Raw genomic sequence first — 22,656 nt, forward strand, 5'->3', positions numbered from 1 at the left:
TCATTTGTACCATGGAAGTTTGTCATGCTGGATACTGTCAGAATTAATCTTACTTAAGTTTGTGTTAAGCCACAAACCACATGTTTCGTATATTTTTTTGTTTTTTTCTGTTTGTTTATATTTTTATGGTTTCTCTTCAAGAAATATTATGGGAAGGGAAATAGCAAGATGTAAGAGCAAAAAAGTCATCATTCTCTTTAAAATGTTAGAACATCTAGCTGCAATCATAATTATAATGCACTGTGGTATGTGTTAAAATAGGAAATATATGTGACGTCCCTTAGGAGCAGCAAATTCAGTGGTGTTGGTGAGGGTGTGTCATGGAAGTAATCACAAAGCAGGTGACTCTTGATTAGGGTCCTGAAACATTAGTGTCCCTTCCCTGTGTCCAGTAGTGGTCTGGAGGGGTCAGGAAGCCTGCCTTTCAATTTGAGGGAACAGAGGGTTTGAGGTCCTCTCTCTTCTATTGCTCTAGTATACTGCATAGCAGCTAATAAAATACTGGGTTTATAGTTGACATTTAAGTCGCTGATTGATCATCAAGATTGGCATGTATCATTGGAAATGAAAATAGGAAGAGTCTTAAGATTTTTAGGTTTTTCTTTTTTTTCCTATGTCTCAAAAGTATGTAGTACTTTGCTGAGTGGTTGGGAATAAAGTTTGCAGTAGTCAGTGTATTCAGTTTTAGTACCTAAATAGAATAGAACTGTTGCTGTAAACTGGAATAACACTTTGTTACTGACAAGTTTTAGAATGCATCAGTTCATCAATTACCTGTTTGGGAAGATTGTAGTTAATGATTTTAAGAATGTGGCTATAAACCTCCAATTGACTCAAGAAAAGCAAATAAGTCAAGAATGACAAATGTATAGGCTCTTCATCTTATTGTGTGTGTGTGTTTTTTTCCTTTTAGTTACTTGTCAAGGTATAAAGAACTCTATCACTCTTAAGACAGTAAACTTCACGGGGTGTAATCTGACATGGCAGGGAGCAGATCACATGGTCAAGATCTTAAAGGTGATTTTATGTTTAAACTTTCATGGAAACATATGTGATTGAAGCACATTAACATATTGATGCAGATGGCAGTTAATTTTTGTCTTTTCATACATGTGAGTGCAGCTTTTGTTTTGTAGAAATAATATGACCAAAAGGTGATGTGAATTGCTGTTGCATAAACTATAGTGTTGAATCCCCAGTCTTTGCACTTGAGTTTAACAACTCTGTGGTTTCCTGTCTTCTTCCTGAGACACTTAATCTCAGGTCCATCCTCGTCACACAGAGTGGTAAATTAGAGAACGATTAATATCACCATTTACAGAAGTGAGACTGAAATCTCAACCATCCTGAACATAGGAACTGAAGGGGCCTCTCAGCAGTTCAGAGAGTTATTACCAAGCCAGTTGGCTGAATTCTGTTCAGTTTTCTCCGTAGCAGAGCCTTCCAGGTCCTTCTTTTGAGCTTATTTATTTTTATACATAATTCTGTATGGATACTGTACATAATACTAAATAGTTGTATTAACTGGTTTTAACTGGTGATGTATTTACATCAAGATCTAACTTCGTTTTGTTGATATCTTTTTAGGGGCTTTCCATTCATCAAAGCTCGTGATATATGTAATCAGTTGCTGGTGTGTAGCTATCATATTTATGATATGTAGGGCTTGAATTGGGAGAGGTGGATGGTCATTCTTCTTGCTTTTTAAACTGACAGAGCCTTACAGGAAGCATTTCCTTCTCTGAAATAAATCCATGTAAAACTTGTCTGGTCGCTCTCCCAATGCAATTGTGTAGTTGTGTGGGTTTGGCACACAACTGACAGCCTTATGGTTATGTCTGTAAACAAGGAAGCCTGTTCTCCAGTCCACAAATCAGCTGTTACCCAGTGAAACGAACTTGACTGCCATTTCTGACCCCTCACATGGAGCTGTCATACTCAAGAATGTTCATATGTTTTCAAGAAACATTGTTTGCGGGCTATATGTACAAATCCCTGATCTGAAAGCCAATATAAAGCAACATCTACCAAACCTCTGCTTTCTCACCAAGGCCACACACATTCCCTCACTCATGGCCTCTCGGCAAGCTAATATTCTCAGTATCAGATTCTCCTTCCCAGTGGTTCTGGGAGACTCCAGAGTTGCTCTGTGAAAGGCACCACTGCTGAGGTTGAGAGAAGAGCATCTTGGGTGTCAATCCTGCCCTTGCATGCCCAGAGAGAGGGGTGTGTGCCTCGTTCTCCTTTTGGGATTTTCCTATGCTGCAGGTTTGCTGCTTGTTGTCAAAATGATGTCCTAGTGGCTTGTCTTCTGCGTGGTTACATAATCCCAGCACACTTCTTTATGATCTGTAGACTTTTATGGGGTTGTGGCCAGGTCAGGTTTTAAATGTTTGGAAATGTCCAATTGAACAACATTGCAGTGGCAGTGAAGCTTGACAGGAGAATTGTATTACTGTTACCCTAGTTTTGACTTAAGGGTGATGAGAAGATGAAATTTTTGATGGGTCAGTTTTAGTTATGTATGTGATTTACTTTTTTAAATTCTAACATCTATTATACACAGCTTAGATATGTTGACTTTCTGATTATTCTTCTGATTCTTTATCAGTCCCTTTACTGATGTATTTTCCTCCGAAAAACTACATTTTCTTCCAGACTGTTTTTGTCTGATAGTGAAAAATAAATTTTTCATTTGCAGTCTAAAGTTGATATGAGAAAAAATGGTTACCTTGGATCTTCCCTTGGCTTCTGTGAAAGAAACTTAATAAAATAATATGGGCAATTCCCATTACTAATCCTAACCATGTACAACAGAGGTCTGTACAGTAACATAGTAAAAATAAGTTACTGTACTTTTACTTAGTCATTGCCTGTTTTAGACTAAGGAGCAGTGAGAGACGTTTATAAATAATGATACCTCAAATCACTTTTGTTAAATGTCCTCTAATATTTGGATATTTGGTATCTGGCTTGTGTTGTCTTTTATACAATCTTGTCTTCTTTCTTTGCACTTTAGTTTAACAACTCTGTGGTTTCCTATCTTCTTGTGACACTCAGGTCCATCAGAATTTCCTGTGACTGTGACAGTAGAGAGTCCTTCCTCCTCAGAAATCGAAGAGGTCGATGATTCCTCAGAAAGTGTTCAGGAAGAGCCAGAGAAAATCAGTTTGAAACAAGAAGCATTGCCGGTACAAAGGTATCACTTTAAAGCTATAGAGAAGATTATTTTTCAAACGGAAGGCTGATTGCAACACGGCACAGCTTGTGTGAGGGTTCTGTTTTCTCCTCCCATCTGCATTGTATCTCCTTGAATGGTTCCTTAAGCTTAGACCAAGGTGAATGGGGGACATTTGAACTCTAAGAAATAAAAATAAAAACATTTTGTTAGTAATATATTTTCCTTTCCTTAGAACCTTAGTATATTAGATTTATGGAGAACCTTAGTGATCATAAGATAAGGAAATTGAGTTCTGAATGAATATAGTCAGCTGATTCAGTGCTCTTGTTTTACAGATGAGAAAATTGACAGTTCTGGTTGAACTCTCTCTTTATAAGAGAAAATATGGCCTCATTTTAAATAAAAGTAAAGTTGAAAAAAGTTTTGATGTTGATATTCTCCTTTCCTAAAATAAAAAATATCAAGAAGCTACATTATATTACCAAATAAATCTGACCTCTAATGTCATTGCATACTTTTGTTTCTATGGACAGAAAAGAAAAATTGATTTTCATAAGAAATTTTTGCACCTAAAAAATAATATATTTATTTTATTTCAACTTTAATGCAGAGCTGAACATTTCTAGTAAATAAAGGAACACCGTTTGGGGGGGACCTTGTTTTTGTGCTACAAAGTCCATGTTTAATTTTTAAAAATTATTTAATATGATTTTTTTTTGGTATGAAACTTGACCGGTTTCAGAACTAATTATCCCATTATTATAGGACTATGGGAATTAACTCTGATTTTCAAAAGAGAAAGTTAGATTTTTATTTTTTTAATTAAAATTAATGATAATATAGAGAAATTTTAAGAAAAAACTTAGAAAATTATGAAATGTTAGAGTAGGAGAAATCTATATTTCATGTAGAGTTACCCCCTTTCATTTTATAAATGAGCACCTACAATTTGTAGCACGTAAGTGGTTTATTAGTAAGTGGCAGAGTACGACAAGACCTTAGAGCATCTACCTGCATTCCTTGTCATTTTAGATATGTTGTATTCATTTCCTTCACGAGTAGACCAGGAGATTGTATTTCTAAGAGCAATGATAGACACTGGGGAAGACCAAGAAGTTCACACACTGGGACCACAGAATAGCAGATTCAGAAGGCGCTGAGAGCCCTTTCAGCTCTTCTCCGTTTTGACAAGACACTACAAGGATGGTATCAAAGTTTAATTATATAAGCCCACAACAATCAAGAGATTTCAACATAGTTTTGAAAGACAGAAGACAAGTGGAAGAGTGTGAAACCGAAGCAGTAGAACAGAGGAAAAGCATCACCTAGAATATGCACAAGGACCACCTGCAACTGAGGAGGATTCTGACCCCACCTGCAGAAGTAGCCCCATGCTCAGATGCGCACGTAGGAGAGAGGGTGGAGTTAGTTAAAAGTGTGACTGAAATAGGGGAGCTCATTGAAGGGTTGTGTTTGGAGGAGTGGACTCTCAGCCCCACCCTCATGCTCCTGAAATGAGATGCTTTCATTTTGAAAACAGTGAAACTGGCGAGAACTAGGGCAGCTAGTGTGAGTTTTTACACCCTAGAAAATTGTGTTTGGTGGGGGATCCTATTACAGTTACTCCCCGCTTCTTCCTGCATAAGAAACCAATCAATCATTGACTTCAGGGAGCTTTCTGCGCTCATTCTTAAATAGAAAATACCTGTCATTTGCCTGTTAGTTGAGTAAAGCTTACAACATGAGAGAGGGGGAAAAAAGAGTAAAAACATATCCTGGTAGGACAGGGGACAATTTAGGGAACAAAATAATTTAAGAAAAAAACCTTAATTAGTATTCTGAGAGAGATTTATAAAGAGCTAGCAACTATAAAATAAGACTAGGGTGTTAATCAAAAAGAGAATGGTCAGAAAGAAAGAGGTCTCTTGGAAATGAAAATATGGTTGCTGAAATAAATTCAGGAGGAATTTTAAAAATTTCTCAGTATATGAAAAAGAAAGACACAATGGAAAATGTGATAGCAATATGTTAGAGAGGCTGCATCTGGGAGATGCAACATGTTACTATTAAACTCCAGACCCAGAAAAAAAATGGAGGGAAGCTGTCAGGGGCAAGAAAATTCCCCACAGCTGAAAGTAGACATCAGGCATCTGATTGAAAATAGTTACTCATGTTTTGAGCAAGATGAACAAGGATAGGCTCACACCTAGGCACCCTTCATTATGAAACTTCAAAATACTGAAAAAATAAATTAACATAGAATAAAATACTGACAGGATACATCCATTCCAGAGAGAAAAGTACTGGTCACCTAAAACAAAAAGTTAAAATCTGACTTTATCATACTTGTCATCAGCACCATGGATCCTGGAAGGCATTAGAAAGATACCTCCAAAGTTTTTCAGGCACATAATTTTCACCCTAGGGGTTTGTATCCAGCCAAACTATCAGTCATAAGTGGAGGCTGAAGAAAATATTTTGTATACAAAGAAATTTGAAAAATTGACATCCTGTGCTACACCTTAAGCTATTTATAGAAATAATCCAGCAAAATGAGGCAATAAACCAAGAAGGAAGGTAATAGGGGATTCAGTGCAGAGAGTAGCTAGTCTAAATTGGAGAGGCTTCTGTTGATTGTGTGATTGAGAGCTTAGAAACACCTTGAGGCATATTGTACTTACTAGGTATTCAGCACTGTTGGAAGGGAGGAGGGAGAGGAAGAGGAGAAGGAACTTGAACTCCAGAGGAGAAAAGGCTATACTGACATAAACATGAAGCAAACTAAGCTATGGTTGATTTTTAACCTACTATTGGTGAGGAAGAGAAGAATCCACTTAAACTTGACACTATAGATGTCCCCCCTTTCAGTGACACACGGGGCTAATGACCACCTATCTAATTTGTTGTCCACACCAGAACACTTCAATAGTGTAAGGAGGCGCTCTAATGCTGTAACATCAGGACAACAGGTATAAACTGGAACAGCCCAAGGCAGCTTGGGGTATGTGGTCACCCTGCACAAGGGCAGTGACACTGACACAGTATGGAATGAGGTGTAGTCTATACACAGAGACAGTACATCTGCAGTGGGCAATATTAATTTCATTGTAATAATGGCAATACTGTCTTGGTTTGCAGCTTTTATTGTCAACTTGCATGTCAATAACAAATAACTAACCTAAACTATACTTAGTATGTATTTGTATTAACTTGGTATGTACTGAAATGTATTGTGTACTAGTATGTACTTAGTATGTATATATTAGGCTCTAAGTGTTTTTGCATATATTAACTCATTTAATCCTCTGAATAGCCTTATGAGGTTGGTGCTAATATCATTACCACTTTTTTTTTTTTTTTTGGTACGCGGGCCTCTCACTGTTGTGGCCTCTCCCTTTGTGGAGAACAGGCTCCGAATGCGCAGGCTCAGCGGCCATGGCTCACGGGCCCAGCTGCTCTGCGGCAAGTAGGATCTTCCCGGACCGGGGCATGAACCCGTGTCCCTTGCATCAGCAGGTGGACTCTCAACCACTGCGCCACCAGGGAAGCCCCATTTCCACTTCTGAGAAAAGGAAGCTAAGACAGGGAAGCTAAGACCTAATTTAGGGTTGGATCGAGGCTTTGAGTTTAGGCTCTCCACCTGTTCTATTAAACCTTACTCCCTACTGACTCTCAAATAACAGAAGACTTAACTGCACATAGAACAGAATATAAATTTCAACTTTGACAATGTAAAAGCTAGGTTTGGAAAGTAGACAGGAGGTAGAAAAAAGGGAAGATGGTATGAATGTCCTCATTTTAGAAAGCGTAACGTTGAGAGGTTATAGTTGATCAACAATGTAGGTTTTTAAGTATATCACTACAAGTCAAAGAGATCATGAGCAGTGGAATAACTAATGATGACATAACTTTACTGAGCAGTGTGGACATAGGAAGAGTGTAAAAGAACTAAACCCTTACTTAGTGAAATAGAAAGTGAACAGATAATGTCTCAAATTTAGTCAGAAAATAGTCATGTAAGAGTATTACTTGGAAATGGGGAAGAATTCAAAATAACAATAGTTGGACCTCCCTGGTGGCGCAGTGGTTAACAATCTGCCTGCCAAGACAGGGGACACGGGTTTGAGCCCTGGTCCGGGAAGATCCCACATGCCGCAGAGCAACGAAGCCTGTGCTCCACAACTACGGAGCCTGCGCTCTAGAGCCTGCAAGCCACAACTACTGAGCCCACGTGCCACAACTACTGAAGCCCACGCTCCTAGATCCTGTGCTCCACGACAAGAGAAGCCATTGCAATGAAGAGTAGCCCCTGCTCGCTGAAACTAGAGAAAGCCTGCACGCAACAACAAAGACCCAACACAGCCAAAAGTAAAAAAATAATAAAAAATAACAATAGTTGACGTAAACCTCATACAAAAGGAAATCCAAACAGCCAGTAAACACAGAAAAGTGTACGACTTCATTAAGTAATAAGAGAAAAGTGAGTCAAAACCAATGAAACTACATGCCAATCAGTTTGACAAATACATAAATAAAGTGTGGTAGTATCAGGTATTGTAGACCTGGAGTACTATGGGAATCTTCTACCCTGCTTATACTGGAGTATAAATCGACACAACTGCTTTGGAAAGCATTTAGCACTCTCCATTAACTGAAGGTATATAAATAGCCTGTGACCCAGCAGCCCTCACCCCCGCCCTGTGTAAATGCACCAGAATAACCAGTACAGCAGTATTCCTGTCCATGATTTGCATTAGAACAAACTGAAAACAAACCAAATGTCCATTAAGAGCCAAAAATTAAATAAATTTTGTGTATTCGTACAGTGGGAAAACTATCAAGCAATAAAATTGAATGAACTAGAGCTACAGGCTGCAATGTGGATGAATTTTTTAAACCAATGTTGAGTGAAAGAAATAAGAAAAGACTTCATATACTATGATCCTCTACATAAAGTTAGATGTTGACAAAACTAAACTCTTTTGTTAGGGATGCATGCAGGTTAAAGGAAAGGATTGTCAAGAAGTGAGGATGGTGTTTAACTGGGAAGAGGGAAGGAGATTGTGATGAGAAAAGGATATGGTGGGGGGGTTTTGAGATGCTGACAAATATCAATACTTTCAGATTCCAGTAGTGGTTATGTAAGTATTCTCTTTTTATTTGTCACATTGACAGTTTTGTCCTCTGCACTTCTCAGTACACATATCGTATTTTACAATTAAAAACCTGAGTAAAGAATTGGTCGCTTCTTGACTGCTGGATGTGGGAGTGGGATGAGACTATTTCATTTTAAGCCCTTCACTACTGTTTGCATCCACATGTTATTCATTCAGCCTTAATTCAACATATGCTGTGTACCAAGCACTTCTAATTTTATATGTGTTTTAACTCATGTAATCCTCGCAGAGCTCTGTGATACGGGAGTTATCTCCATTTTATAAATGAGGAGGTTGAGGCCTAGAGTTATAGAACTTGTCCAAGGTTATATAGCTAATGGGTAGTGCCAGGCCCATTTGCCTCAGAGTCTGAATTTTTACAATATAATCTAAAAGAGAAATTTAATTACTAATTATAAGCCAAAAAATTGCACATTAAAGATGACAAGTTTTCATCTATCCAGTTAGAGAAAAACACACAGTCTGTCTTTCACACACGTACATCTTGTATTGGCAGGGATTTTCCTTATTAAGCAACTATTTATTGACTGTTTGTTGTGCTAGGCACAGGTGCTGGGGGATAAACACTTAAAAAAATACACCCCCTATCTTCAAATAACTTGCACTCTAAGTGAGGAAGGAAGCCAACAGTTACAGTAGAGGTTATATATACCAAGTGATACATTGCTGATGGCATTATAAAATCTCAGAAATCTTTTGGAAAGAAGTTTGGAGTTAGGTACCTCAGAGCCTTAAAAATGTTCATTTGCTTTGACCTCAAACTCATTTTTATGGATTTATTGCAAGAACGTTATTCTCAATACGGAAAAAAGCCTTCATTCATAAAAACCGTTATTTTGTCTTATAATATTGAAAAGTTGGAAAGAATGTAAATGTGTAAAATGGTTAACCAGTAAACCCACTCAGTGGAATATTTTGTAGCCCACAAAAAAAAAAATCAAGGTTATGAATCCCCTGATTATATGAGAAATTATTGATTTCAATGTTAAATGGAGGAAAGGTGAACATAAAATTTGATATCCAATATGATTGGAGCTTTGTCCCAGAAAAATCACCCTAGCCAATGTACAGAAGGGAGGAAGGGAGAGCAGATGACAGGAAGGAAAATTATTCCAAATTATTGGAATAATTATTCCAATTATTCCTTATCATTAGTCTTACTTAAGTAATAGAATATCAAGCAATTTTACTTTCTAACTTTTTGGTTCCATATTTCCATATAAGGGATATGAATTATTAATACTTTGTAGTAGGAGGACACACTTTTTCACAAAAATTTAACACTGTTTTAATTCTCTCCACTAGAGGGAGAAACTATTTCATGTAATTGCACTTTGATGTGCTATTTAGAACCAGTCAGGAAGTTTTACTCTACTTTCCTCTGACTGTGGTGAGGGTTTGTTTGTTTGCTTATTTGTTTAGAATTTCTTTGAAATCGGTTTTAGAAGATTTATTAAACCATTATATTGAAAGTAGAGGAATTTTTCCATTTTTTCCCCATTGAAAACTTGGCTGGCTTTAGTAATGAAACATTAAAGAATTTGAAGTTCTTAGACTGTCAGTTTTTTAAACATGATCTGAATATAAAAATATATGTTCATTGAGCAAATTTTTGAAAAAATGGACAACTCATTGAAGGAAATAAAAGCCACCTCTGCATGTACACACACCTAATCTGCTCTTTTGTCTGAAAAAAGTATGAAAAATATTTTGTCTTGTCACTAAATACTCTTCTACATCAGAGAATTTGATTAAGCTTATGCATCATCTCCCGGGAAAAACGCACAGATGTATTTTGAATGTAGAACTCCTGAAGCCCATTCATTAACTCTGGTTGAGACCTGTTGTCATTATTTTCTTAGTGGCTTCATAGCGCATTCCTTCATACGGTGAGCTGTTTTTGTTTAAACCAATCCCAATTTGGAGGCTCTTAGCTTTCTTCTAGGGTTTGGTTATAATCTTATGACATCATGTTGGTAGATAAATCTTTGGCCACATCTTTGATTTCCTTAGGGTAAACCCCTGATGTAGGATTGTTGTTAGGTACCAAAAGCTACGCTCCAGAAAGTGATACCAGCTCCTCTCCCAATGATGGCATATAATAGAGTTCCTCATTCTTTAAGTGATTGTTCAAAGCAGCTAAAATGTATAAATATACCTTACTGTTTTCATAAGTGTAGGTATTCTGATTATCGCTGCATAGGAAACCACCCTGAAACAGTGGCTTAAAACAATGAAAATCGATTATTTTGTTCATGAACCTGGAAGTTGAGTAGAATATTAATTCTTTTACTACACTCTTACTGACTGAAAACAATACCTGTTTAACTAGCTAACAGTTCTGTAGGTCAGAAGTCCAGGCACAGCGTGACTGGGTTTCCTGCTCAGATACACACGGGAACATGTGGGTTCCCTCCTGAGAGTGTTAAAGCATGTGAAATTTAAGTGTAAGACATTGAGCCCCAAATGTTGGATGTTCACCATAGTTTGTGTGGGTCACAGAGCTGAAATCAAGATGTCAGTCTGGCTGTGTTAGCATCCAGAGGCTCTGGGAAAGAATGGCTCCAGGCTTCTTCGGCTTGTTGGCATAATTCAGATTCTGCAGTTGCAGGACAGAGGTCCCCATTTCCTTGCTGGCTGTCAGTCGGGGGACAGTCTCAGCTCCTAGAGGCCTCTCGCTTGCCTTCCCTGCCACAGCATCGGACTTCTTCAGAGCCAGCAATGGAGAGTCTCCCTCTCGTCCCTTTTGTACTTCAATTCAGGAAGAGTTCAGGTCCTTTTCATGGGGTGCCTGAGTAGGCCACATCCACCTAGAATAATCTCCCTATCTTAAAAAATCAGCTGATTTTGAACCTTAATTCCATCTGCAAAATCCCTTCACTACAGCACCTAGATTTAGAGTTTGATTGGATAAGTGGAAGGTTTGTGTACTTCAGTAAGTAGGAATCTTGGGGGCTCTGTTAGAATTCTGCCTATTGCAAGCAGTGTCCCCACTTCACGGACCGAAGTGTCTTAGTTCCTAAAACTCCTAAGAGAGTTTATCAGTGTTCGTTTTATTTCAGTGACCTTGGTGAATGGGAAGACTACCACCTCCGTGAGCAGGAATAGCACCCAGATTCCTGAGTCCACAGTGTGGCTCTGCTACTTAGTGGTGTGACCTTGGCTGTGCTGCTCTACTTATTCTACTTCTCTGCCTCTGTTTCCCTGATCTGTAAAATAACATGGAGTTAGTGATCGTTCTTTCCTCGTAGGGTTTTTTGTTTTATAAATTTATTTTATTTATTTTTGGCTGCGTTGGGTCTTCGTTGTTCGTTGTTGCTCGCGGGCTTTCTCCAGTTGCGTTGAGCAGGGGGTTACTCTTCGTTGCGGTGCGGTGGCTTCTCTTATTGCGGAGCATGGGCTCTAGGCGCACAGGCTTCAGCAGTTGTGGCACATGGGTTCTAGAGCGTAGGCTCAGTAGTCGTGGCACACGGGCTTAGTTGCTCCGCGGCATGTGGGTTCTTCCCGGACTAGGGCTCGAACCTGTGTCCCCTGCACTGGCAGGCAGATTCTTAACCACTGTGCCAGCAGGGAAGCCCCCTCTTAGGGTTTTGATGATTAGATTATTTAATACCCAGGGAACTCCAGGAACAGTGCTTGACTGTAAATTGCTTTAAAAGTGATTACTTTTTAAAAACATGCTTTTGAATCTGCAATTATGTAATTCAGATATGTTAAGCATGTTCATTAATAGGACTTCCTGCTATAAAGAGACCCACAAATAAAAATAGAATTTTTCTTTCTTGGTCTTAACTTCTTAGTTCTGACTTACTATGTTATACGCATATGGCTTTTATGGTGGGCTGCCACAAATTTATGTTGGAAAGTAAATAAATCTTTACTATGCTAATTTGATAGATTTTGATAATTCATTTCACTAGCATGGATATTACCAGTAGCAGACTAAAATCTGAGTTCACTTCGGGCTCTGCCCCTAAATCCTGATGAGACCAATAGCTGGAAAGGCTTTGGGATATTATACTATGAATTATATAATATTGACTCTGTTTGTTTAGGAAAACCTGGAGGAGTGCCTAAAGCAGTTAAAGGAGGAAAGAGTAATAAGACTGAAGCCTGATAAATGAGTCAGTGAGGTAAACAAGTTTCTTCTTCTGCTTTAGAGAGTGTTTTGGTTTAATTTTGATTTGATTTTAAGCCATATACACATAATTTGTAAGCTTTAAAACTGTAATATGTTGCAAATTGGTTGTGTCATATGGACTTTTGCATTTACTGGTATTTAGTGATCATATGATCTATATTCCAGAAAGCATGCTTTTAAAAATGGGAAAATCTAAGAGATATGGGAACATATATATATGTATAACTGACTCACTCTGTTATAAAGCAGAAACTAACACACCATTGTAAAGCAATTATACCCCAATAAAGATGTTAAAAAAATAAAAATAAAAAATAAAAAATAAAAAATAAAAAGGGAAAATCTGGTTTTGCGTGCGTGTGTGTGTGTGTGTGCGCGCGCAGGCGCGCACTTTTATATGACAGCTTATTTCCTGTCCATGATTCTTTGATTCAAGAAGGCACTTTTTGTGCATATACTGTATATACAGTAACATAAAAGACACGATGAGACCCTCCTGGCGATGAATTAGGAAAGTGAATCATTTAAATAAATTTAGGATATTGGAAAACTTCTAGGAATGCAATGAAAGAAAAAAATATATACTATGAGAATTACATTAGGGAATGTGCATGAAAGCAGGGCATAATCTAAAAAGTTCTATCTAAATATAATTTATTACAGGGTGAGTGTAGGGAGGAATTTTTGAAAGTGCATCCATTGGATTGGCGGACACTCATTCAATAAATGTTGAGCACCTGCTCATGTAAGGCAAAAGGGGCATCATGAACATTAATGGCCTTTCTGTGAAATACTAGAGTTGAGCTTACAGGGGTTTTTAAGTGCATAGATGATGAGCGGAAGGGGAAGAGTGCATAGGGGGAATACTTTCAAGAAACCAAAGAAAACATTGGTGATTGTACATTTAATAAATTGTGTTGGGTATGATTTAGGACTTTTAAACGTAAGCATCAGATATTTTGCTCACTAAAGTTAATTCTTAACATTCAGCAGAGTTGTAATATGTTTTATTCAAATCAGATTCTATATTTCATTTTCTAATTTAAGAGAAACTTAAAGCAGGTCATTTTCTAATGTGGAATGAGGCTCCATTATGAATTGAACTAGTTAGAAATGTGATCGTTTGTGAAAGATCATTAATAAAACGGTAACTTTGGTTTATTTATATACCACCTAAGTGTTATATAGGAAGCTTTGTTGGGTGCCTGTTGGTTTTGGTTACTATGTGATATGGTCTCTGTCTTTACTGGTGGAGAATTAGGTTAATTACAAATTAATTACATTTTGAGTGTTTTAGTTTTGTTCCTTGAAAATAGGCAAGACTACTTCTGATGACAATGAGAAAAAATCATGCCAGACATTTTTAGTCTTCTTTTATAGCTGGAACATGAAAATGCCCACTTAAGAAATATGAATTTCTCTTTGTCTGCAGCCCTTCACGCCCACTTATAGACAAGCATGATCCTGGATGATGCAGGTGTTTTGGGCAGCATTGAGAATTCTTTTCAGAAGTTCCATGCTTTCTTGGATTTCCTTAAAGATGCTGGGTTAGTTCATTTCTCTTCACGGCTTTCTTCTCTTTGCGACTATTATGGTAGTTTGCTAAGGAACTGGAGCAATTTTCATCACTTCCGTGGCCATATTTAGTGTAATTATAGGTAATATAGTTGACTTTTTAAAATGAGGAGTAAAATTTGTTAAGAAATGCAAATAGGGAAGCCTGCTTTGTTAGAGTGGGGAGCTCATTATAAAAAAGTAACCTGTAGATAGAGTAATTAGTAGGTGTTTTTTGTAAAGACTAAATTGAAGGCAGTTTTCATTGAAAATATTCGGGAGTGCATAAGAATTTTCCTATCTTTCACTTATTTTGCTTGTTTGATAAGTCTGAATTAAAGTTATTTTTGCCTTAGACATAAAAATTATTATTAATCTGCAGGGGAGATATAGGTCCATGGTTCTCAACTGGGAGCAATTTTGCTGGAAGAGGGAAGTGGAGATTGATAGTTGATGGAGTGCTGTTTTGTCAGTGAATGAATTGGTGTTGGTGTTGGGAAGGAAGGAACAAACACATTCTTGGAAACTGGAGGAAAGGTGGTAAAGAGGTGTGGGAATAGAGGTGTAACAGGCAGTGGACGACATGCATGGTACATGTTGAAGCTGCTAGTGAGACAGTGGGATGTGTCTTAGAGGATGAATCTGGAAAGGGCTGAGATTTTGAGGGAGAGAGAGGCTTGTAGTCTGGCGTAGGATGTTGGCTTTTAAGATTTTAGAAGTATTTCATGATTGTAGTTCTGGGGAAATCTAAACTGCTCTTATGTGATTATAATAACCTTTGTCTTTTCTCCTTTTTTCCTCTGGTCCAGGCTTGGGCAGCTGGCCACAATGGCTGGTATAGATCAGTCAGATTTTCATTTACTAGGTCGTCCCCAGATGAATTCTACTGTTAGTAGTCCACGTAAAGAAGAAAAGAAGGGACTTGAAGAAGAAAAATCAGAATCAAAACAGGGTGCCCCAGGACAAATGCAAAATATCCAAGTAAGTGGACAGAACAGCACTTAATGATTCTAAGAGTGATTAGCAAAAAGGAAATGACCAAGTCAGGGAGAAAACAATAATGATCAGTCTCTAATAGTTCACATGCTCAGGAGCTAGAAGACTCTGGAATCCTTTCCAAATCTGAGATTAGTAAATGTTTGCCCATTTCATGATACTGTATTGTTGTAAATAAGGAGACTGGAAGTTCTTTCGAAAATCTATGCATTAAAGCAAACTATCCTTAATGAAGAAGGAAAACATTAGAGAAAATATTCCAGATTTTAACTTATATAAATGTCTATTCTATTCATATTTTACTTAGGTTGCTATTTGTATGCAGTCAGCTTACAATGAAGGAACACTGATGAAGGTACACATACTGATATAATTTTTAAAATAAGTAATCCAGACATAGCTAATAGGTAACATATGACAGTGAATCACCTGGTTATGGGAATGGGAGGGGAAAACCTGTCATCTTTTCCTCTAGCCTTACTTGGATCCCCCATCAACCAATCTCAGACTGGTCTTGGGAACTGACAGCTTGAGAACACAGTCTGGTCACAAACTATATACTGTTTGCATGTGCCTGGAGGATAGAAAAGAAATTAGTTATCTTGCAGAGTAGGGTTTTATTTTTAGTGAGGGAAAGGAAATGGGTAATAACTACCCCAGTCACCAAAGTCTGAAAATGTAGCGGACATAGCCTTGGATATAGCTAGGTTAAGCTAAGAATCACTTGGCAAGATATAATTAGAAAAAAACTGGCTCTGAAATCTTCTGAATATTGACTGTGTTAATAATAAGATCACAGAGTAACATTGAAGTTTTGAACTCTATTTTTTTTTTAACATCTTAATTGGGGTATAATTGCTTTACAATTGTGTGTTAGTTTCTGCTTTATAACAGAGTGAGTCAGTTATACATATATATATGTTCCCATATCTCTTCCCTCTTTGTCTCCCTCCCTCCCACCCTCCCTATCCCACCCCTACAGACAGCCACAAAGAACCAAGCCGGTTTCCCTGTGCCATGCGGCTGCTTCCCACTGGCTATCTACCTTATGTTTGTTAGTATATATATGTCCATGTCTCTCTCTCGCCCTAACACACCTCACCCTTCCCCCTCCCCATATCCTCAAGTCTGTTCTCCAGTAGGTCTCTGTCTTTATTCCTGTTTTACCCCTAGGTTCTTCATAACATTTTTTTTTCTTAAATTCCATATATATGTGTTAGCATACGGTATTTGTCCTTCTCTTTCTGACTTACTTCACTCCGTATGACAGACTCTAGATCTATCCACCTCATTACAAATAGCTCAATTTCGTTTCTTTTTATGGCTGAGTAATATTCCATTGTATATATGTGCCACATCTTCTTTATCCATTCATCCGACGACGGGCACTTAGGTTGTTTCCATCTCCGGGCTATTGTAAATAGAGCTGCAATGAACATTTTGGTACATGACTCTTTCTGAATTCTGGTTTCCTCAGGGTATATACCTAGTAGTGGGATTGCTGGGTCATATGGTAGTTCTATTTGTAGTTTTTTAAGGAACCTCCATACTGTTCTCCATAGTGGCTGAACCAATTCACATTCCCACCAGCAGTGCAAGAGTGTTCCCTTTTCTCCACACCCTCTCCAGCATTTATTGTTTCTAGATTTTTTGATGATGGCCATTCTGACTGGTGTGAGATGATATCTCATTGTAGTTTTGATTTGCATTTCTCTAATGATTAATGATGTTGAGCATTCTTTCATGTGTTTGTTGGCAGTCTGTATATCTTCTTTGGAGAAATGTCTATTTAGGTCTTCTGCCCATTTTTGGATTGGGTTGTTTATTTTTTTGTTATTGAGCTGCATGAGCTGCCTGTAAATTTTAGAGATTAATCCTTTGTCAGTTGATTCATTTGCAAATATTTTCTCCCATTCTGAGGGCTGTCTTTTGGTCTTGTTTATGGTTTCCTTTGCTGTGCAAAAGCTTTGAAGTTTCATTAGGTCCCATTTGTTTATTTTTGTTTTTATCTCCATTACTCTAGGAGATGGGTCAAGAAGGATCTTGCTGTGATTTATGTCATAGAGTGTTCTGCCTATGTTTTCCTCTAAGAGTTTGATAGTTTCTGGCCTTACATTTAGGTCTTTAATCCATTTTGAGCTTATTTTTGTGTATGGTGTTAGGGAGTGATCTAATCTCATACTTTTACATGTACCTATCCAATTTTCCCAGCACCACTTATTGAAGAGGCTGTCCTTTCTCCACTGTATATTCCTGCCACCTTTATCAAAGATAAGGTGACCATATGTGCATGGGTTTATCTCTGGGCTTTCTATCCTATTCCATTGATCTATCTTTCTGTTTTTGTGCCAGTACCATACTGTCTTGATTACTGTAGCTTTGTAGTATAGTCTGAAGTCAGGCAGCCTGATTCCTCCAGCTCCATTTTTTGTTCTCAAGATTGCTTTGGCTATTCGGGGTCTTTTGTGTTTCCATACAAATTGTGAAATTTTTTGTTCTAGTTCTGTGAAAAATGCCAGTGGTAGTTTGATAGGGATTGCATTGAATCTATAGATTGCTTTGGGAAGTAGAGTCATTTTCACAATGTTGATTCTTCCAATCCAAGAACATGGTATATCTCTCCATCTGTTTGTATCATCTTTAATTTCTTTCATCAGTGTCTTATAATTTTCTGCATACAGGTCTTTTGTCTCCTTAGGTAGGTTTATTCCTAGATATTTTATTCTTTTTGTTGCAATGGTAAATGGGAGTGTTTTCTTGATTTCACTTTCAGATTTTTCATCATTAGTATATAGGAATGCCAGAGATTTCTGTGCATTAATTTTGTATCCTGCTACTTTACCAAATTCATTGATTAGCTCTAGTAGTTTTCTGGTAGCATCTTTAGGATTCTCTATGTATAGTATCATGTCATCTGCAAACAGTGACAGCTTTACTTCTTCTTTTCCGATTTGGATTCCTTTTATTTCCTTTTCTTCTCTGATTGCTGTGGCTAAAACTTCCAAAACTATGTTGAATAAGAGTGGTGAGAGTGGGCAACCTTGTCTTGTTCCTGACCTTAGTGGAAATGCTTTCAGTTTTTCGCCATTGAGGATGATGTTGGCTGTGGGCTTGTCATATACGGCCTTTATTATATTGAGGAAAGTTCCCTCTACACCTACTTTCTGCAGGGTTTTTATCATAAATGGGTGTTGAATTTTGTCAAAAGCTTTCTCTGCATCTATTGAGATGATCATATGGTTTTTCTCCTTCAATTTGTTAATATGGTTAATCACATTGATAGATTTGCGTATATTGAAGAATCCTTGCATTCCTGGAATAAACCCCACTTGATCATGGTGTATGATCCTTTTAATGTGCTGTTGGATTCTGTTTGCTAGTATTTTGTTGAGGATTTTTGCATCTATGTTCATCAGTGATATTGGCCTGTAGTTTTCTTTCTTTGTGACATCCTTGTCTGGTTTTGGTATCAAGGTGATGGTGGCCTCGTAGAATGAGTTTGGGAGTGTTCCTCCCTCTGCTATATTTTGGAAGAGTTTGAGAAGAATAGGTGTTAGCTCTTCTCTAAATGTTTGATAGAATTCGCCTGTGAAGCCATCTGGTCCTGGGCTTTTGTTTGTTGGAAGATTTTTAATCACAGTTTCAATTTCAGTGTTTGTGATTGGTCTGTTCATATTTTCTATTTCTTCCTGATTCAGTCTTGGCAGTTTGTGCATTTCTAAGAATTTGTCCATTTCTTCCAGATTGTCCATTTTATTGGCATAGAGTTGCTTGTAGTAATCCCTCATGATTTTTTGTATTTCTGCAGTGTCAGTTGTTACTTCTCCTTTTTCATTTCTGATTCTATTGATTTGAGTCTTCTCCCTTATTTTCTTGATGAGTCTGGCTAATGGTTTATCAATTTTGTTAATCTTCTCAAAGAACCAGCTTTTAGTTTTATTGATCTTTGCTATTGTTTCCTTCATTTCTTTTTCATTTATTTCTGATCTGATTTTTATGATTTCTTTCCTTCTGCTAACTCTGGGGTTTTTTTGTTCTTCTTTCTCTAATTGCTTGAGGTGCAAGGTTAGGTTGTTTATTCGAGATGTTTCCTGCTTCTTAAGGTGGGCTTGTATTGCTATAAACTTCCCTCTTAGAACTGCTTTTGCTGCATCCCATAGGTTTTGGGTCGTTGTATCTCCATTGTCATTTGTTTCTAGGTATTTTTTAATTTCCTCTTTGATTTCTTCAGTGATCACTTCGTTACTAAGTAGTGTATTGTTTAGCCTCCATGTGTTTGTATTTTTTACTGCTCTTTTCCTATAATTGATATCTAATCTCATGGCGTTGTGGTCGGAAAAGATACTTGATATAATTTCAATTTTCTTAAATTTACCAAGGCTTGATTTGTGACCCAAGATATGATCTATCCTGGAGAATGTTCCATGAGCACTTGAGAAAAATGTGTATTCTGTTGTTTTTGGATGGAGTGTCCTATAAATATCAATTAAGTCCATCCTGTTTAATGTATCATTTAAAGCTTGTGTTTCCTTATTTATTTTCATTTTGGATGATCTGTCCATTGGTGAAAGTGGGGTGTTGAAGTCCCCTACTATGAATGTGTTACTGTCGATTTCCCCTTTTATGGCTGCTAGTTTTTGCCTTATGTATTGAGGTGCTCCTATGTTGGGTGCATAAATATTTACAATTGTTATATCTTCTTCTTGGATCGATCCCTTAATCATTATGTAGTGTCCTTCTTTGTCTCTTCTGATAGTCCTTATTTTAAAGTCTATTTTGTCTGATATGAGAATTGCTACTCCAGCTTTCTTTTGGTTTCCATTTGCATGGAATATCTTTTTCCATCCCCTTACTTTCAGTCTGTATGTGTCTCTAGGTCTGAAGTGGGTCTCTTGTAGACAGCATATATATGGGTCTTGTTTTTGTATCCATTCAGCCAATCTGTGTCTTTTGGTGGGAGCATTTAGTCCATTTACATTTAAGGTAATTATCGATATGTATGTTCCTATTCCCATTTTCTAAATTGTTTTGGGTTCGTTATTATAGGACTTTTCCTTCTCTTGTGTTTTTGTCTAGAGAAGTTCCTTTAGCATTTGTTGTAAAGCTGGTTTGGTGGTGCTGAACTCTCTCAGCTTTTGCTTGTCTGTAAAGGTTTTAATTTCTCCATCAAATCTGAATGAGATCCTTGCTGGGTAGAGTAATCTTGGTTGCAGGTTTTTCTCCTTCATCACTTTCAGTATGTCCTGCCACTCCCTTCTGGCTTGTAGAGTTTCTGCTGAGAGATCAGCTGTTAACCTTATGGGGATTCCCTTGTGTGTTATTTGTTGTTTTTCCCTTGCTGCTTTTAATATGCTTTCTTTGTATTTAGTTTTTGACAGTTTGATTAATATGTGTCTTGGCGTATTTCTCCTTGAATTTATCCTGTATGGGACTCTCTGTGCTTCCTGGACTTGATTAACGATTTCCTTTCCCATATTAGGGAAGTTTTCAACTATAATCTCTTCAAATATTTTCTCAGTCCCTTTCTTTTTCTCTTCTTCTTCTGGAACCCCTATAATTCGAATGTTGGTGCGTTTAATGTTGTCCCAGAGGTCTCTGAGACTGTCCTCAGTTCTTTTCATTCTTTTTTCTTTATTCTGCTCTGCAGTAGTTATTTCCACTATTTTATCTTCCAGGTCACTTATCCGTTCTTCTGCCTCATTTATTCTGCTATTGATCCCATCTAGAGTATTTTTCATTTCATTTATTGTGTTGTTCATCATTGTCTGTTTCATCTTTATTTCTTCTAGGTCCTTGTTAACTGCTTCTTGCATTTTGTCCATTCTATTTCCAAGATTTTGGATCATCTTTACTATCATTATTCTGAACTCTTTTTCAGGTAGACTGCCTATTTCCTCTTCATTTGTTAGGTCTGGTGGGTTTTTATCCTGCTCCTTCATCTGCTGTGTGTTTTTCTGTCTTCTCATTTTGCTTATCTTACTGTGATTGGGTTCACCTTTTTGCAGGCTGCAAGTTCGTAGCTCCCGTTGTTTTTGATGTCTGTCTCCAGTGGCTAAGGTTGGTTCAGTGCGTTGTGTAGGCTTCCTGGTGGAGGGGACTAGTGGCTGTGTTGTGGTGTATGAGGCTAGATCTTGTCTCTCTAGTGGGCAGGTCCACGTCTGGTGGTGTGTTTTGGGGTGTCTGTGGACTTATTATGATTTTAGGCAGCCTCTCTGCTAGTGGGTGGGGTTGTGTTCCTGTTTTGCTATATGGTTGGCATAGGTTGTCCAGCACTGTAGCTTGCTGGTCGTTGAGCGAAGCTGGGTGCTGGTGTTGAGATGGAGATCTCTGGGAGATTTTCGCCGTTTGATATTATGTGGGGCTGGGAGGTCTCTTCTTGACGAGTGTTCTGAAGTTGGCTCTCCCACCTCAGAGGCAGAGTCCTGACTCCTGGCTGGAGCAGCAAGAGCCTTTCATCCACTCGGCTCAGAATAAAAGGGAGAGAAAGTAGAGAGAATTAGTATAAGTAGGAGGAAATAGGAAAGAAAGAAAGAAAGAAAGAAAGAGAGGAGGGAAGGAAGGAAGGAGGGAAGGAAGAAAGAAAGAAAGAAGAAAAGAAAGGAAGAAGGCAAGAAGGAAAGAAAGGAGGGAGGGAGGGAGGAGGGAAGGAAGGAAGGAATGAGGGAAGGAAGGAAAAAATACAGAAAGAAAGAAGATACAGTAAAATAAAATAAAGTATAATAAAGTTATTGAATTAAAAAAATAATTATTTAGAGGAAAAAAAAAAGGGAAGGATAGAACCTTAGGACAAATGGTGGAAGCAAAGTTATAGAGACAAAATCTTACATAGAAGCATACACATATACCCTCACAAAAAGAGGTAAAGTGGAAAAAATCATAAAACTTGCTCTCCAAGTCCACCTCCTCAATTTGGGACGATTCGTTGTCTCAAAAAGGGAAGGAAGGAAGGAAAGATAGAAAGAAGGTAAAGTATAACAGAGTTCTTTAAATTAAAATTAATTATTAAGAAAAAAATTAAAAAAAAAAATGGTCGGATAGAACGCTGGGACAAATGGTGGAAGCAAACCTATACAGACAAGATCTCACACAGAAGCATACACATACACATTCACAAAAAGAGGAAAAGGGGAAAAAATCATAGATCTTGCTCTAGAAGTCCGCCTCCTCAATTTGGGATGATTCGCTGTCTATTCATGTATTCCACAGAGGCAGGGTACATCAAATTGATTGTGTAGCTTTAATCCGCTGTTTCTGAGGCTGCTGGGAGAGATTTCCCTTTTTCTTCTTTGTTCTCACAGCTCACAGGGGCTCAGCTTTCGACTTGGCCCTGCCTCTGCGTGTAGGTCGCTGGAGGGCGTCTGCTTTTTGCTCAGACAGGACGGCGTTAAAGGAGCCGCTGACTCGGGGGCTCTGGCGCTCTCAGGCCGGGGGCAGGGAGGGGCACGGAGTGCGGAGCGGTCCTGCGGCGGCAGAAGTCGGCGTGACGTTGCCCCAGCCTGAGGCCCGCCGTGTGTTCTCCCTGAGAAATTGTCCCTGGATCCCGGGAACCTGGCAGTGGCGGGCTGCACAGGCTCCCCGGAAGAGGGGTGGGGGCAGTGACCTGTGCT

The 22,656-nt window shown here is 38.1% G+C and overlaps 1 pseudogene; it reads left to right on the forward strand.

Annotated features, from left to right (window-relative positions):
- LOC103083559 (centrosomal protein of 78 kDa-like) overlaps nucleotides 1-22,656 on the forward strand; it is a 28,663-nt pseudogene that overhangs the window by 3,803 nt on the left and 2,204 nt on the right.

Source organism: Lipotes vexillifer, unplaced genomic scaffold, assembly GCF_000442215.2.
Source record: "Lipotes vexillifer unplaced genomic scaffold, Lipotes_vexillifer_v1.1 scaffold1205, whole genome shotgun sequence".
NCBI classification, from domain to species: domain Eukaryota; kingdom Metazoa; phylum Chordata; class Mammalia; order Artiodactyla; family Lipotidae; genus Lipotes; species Lipotes vexillifer.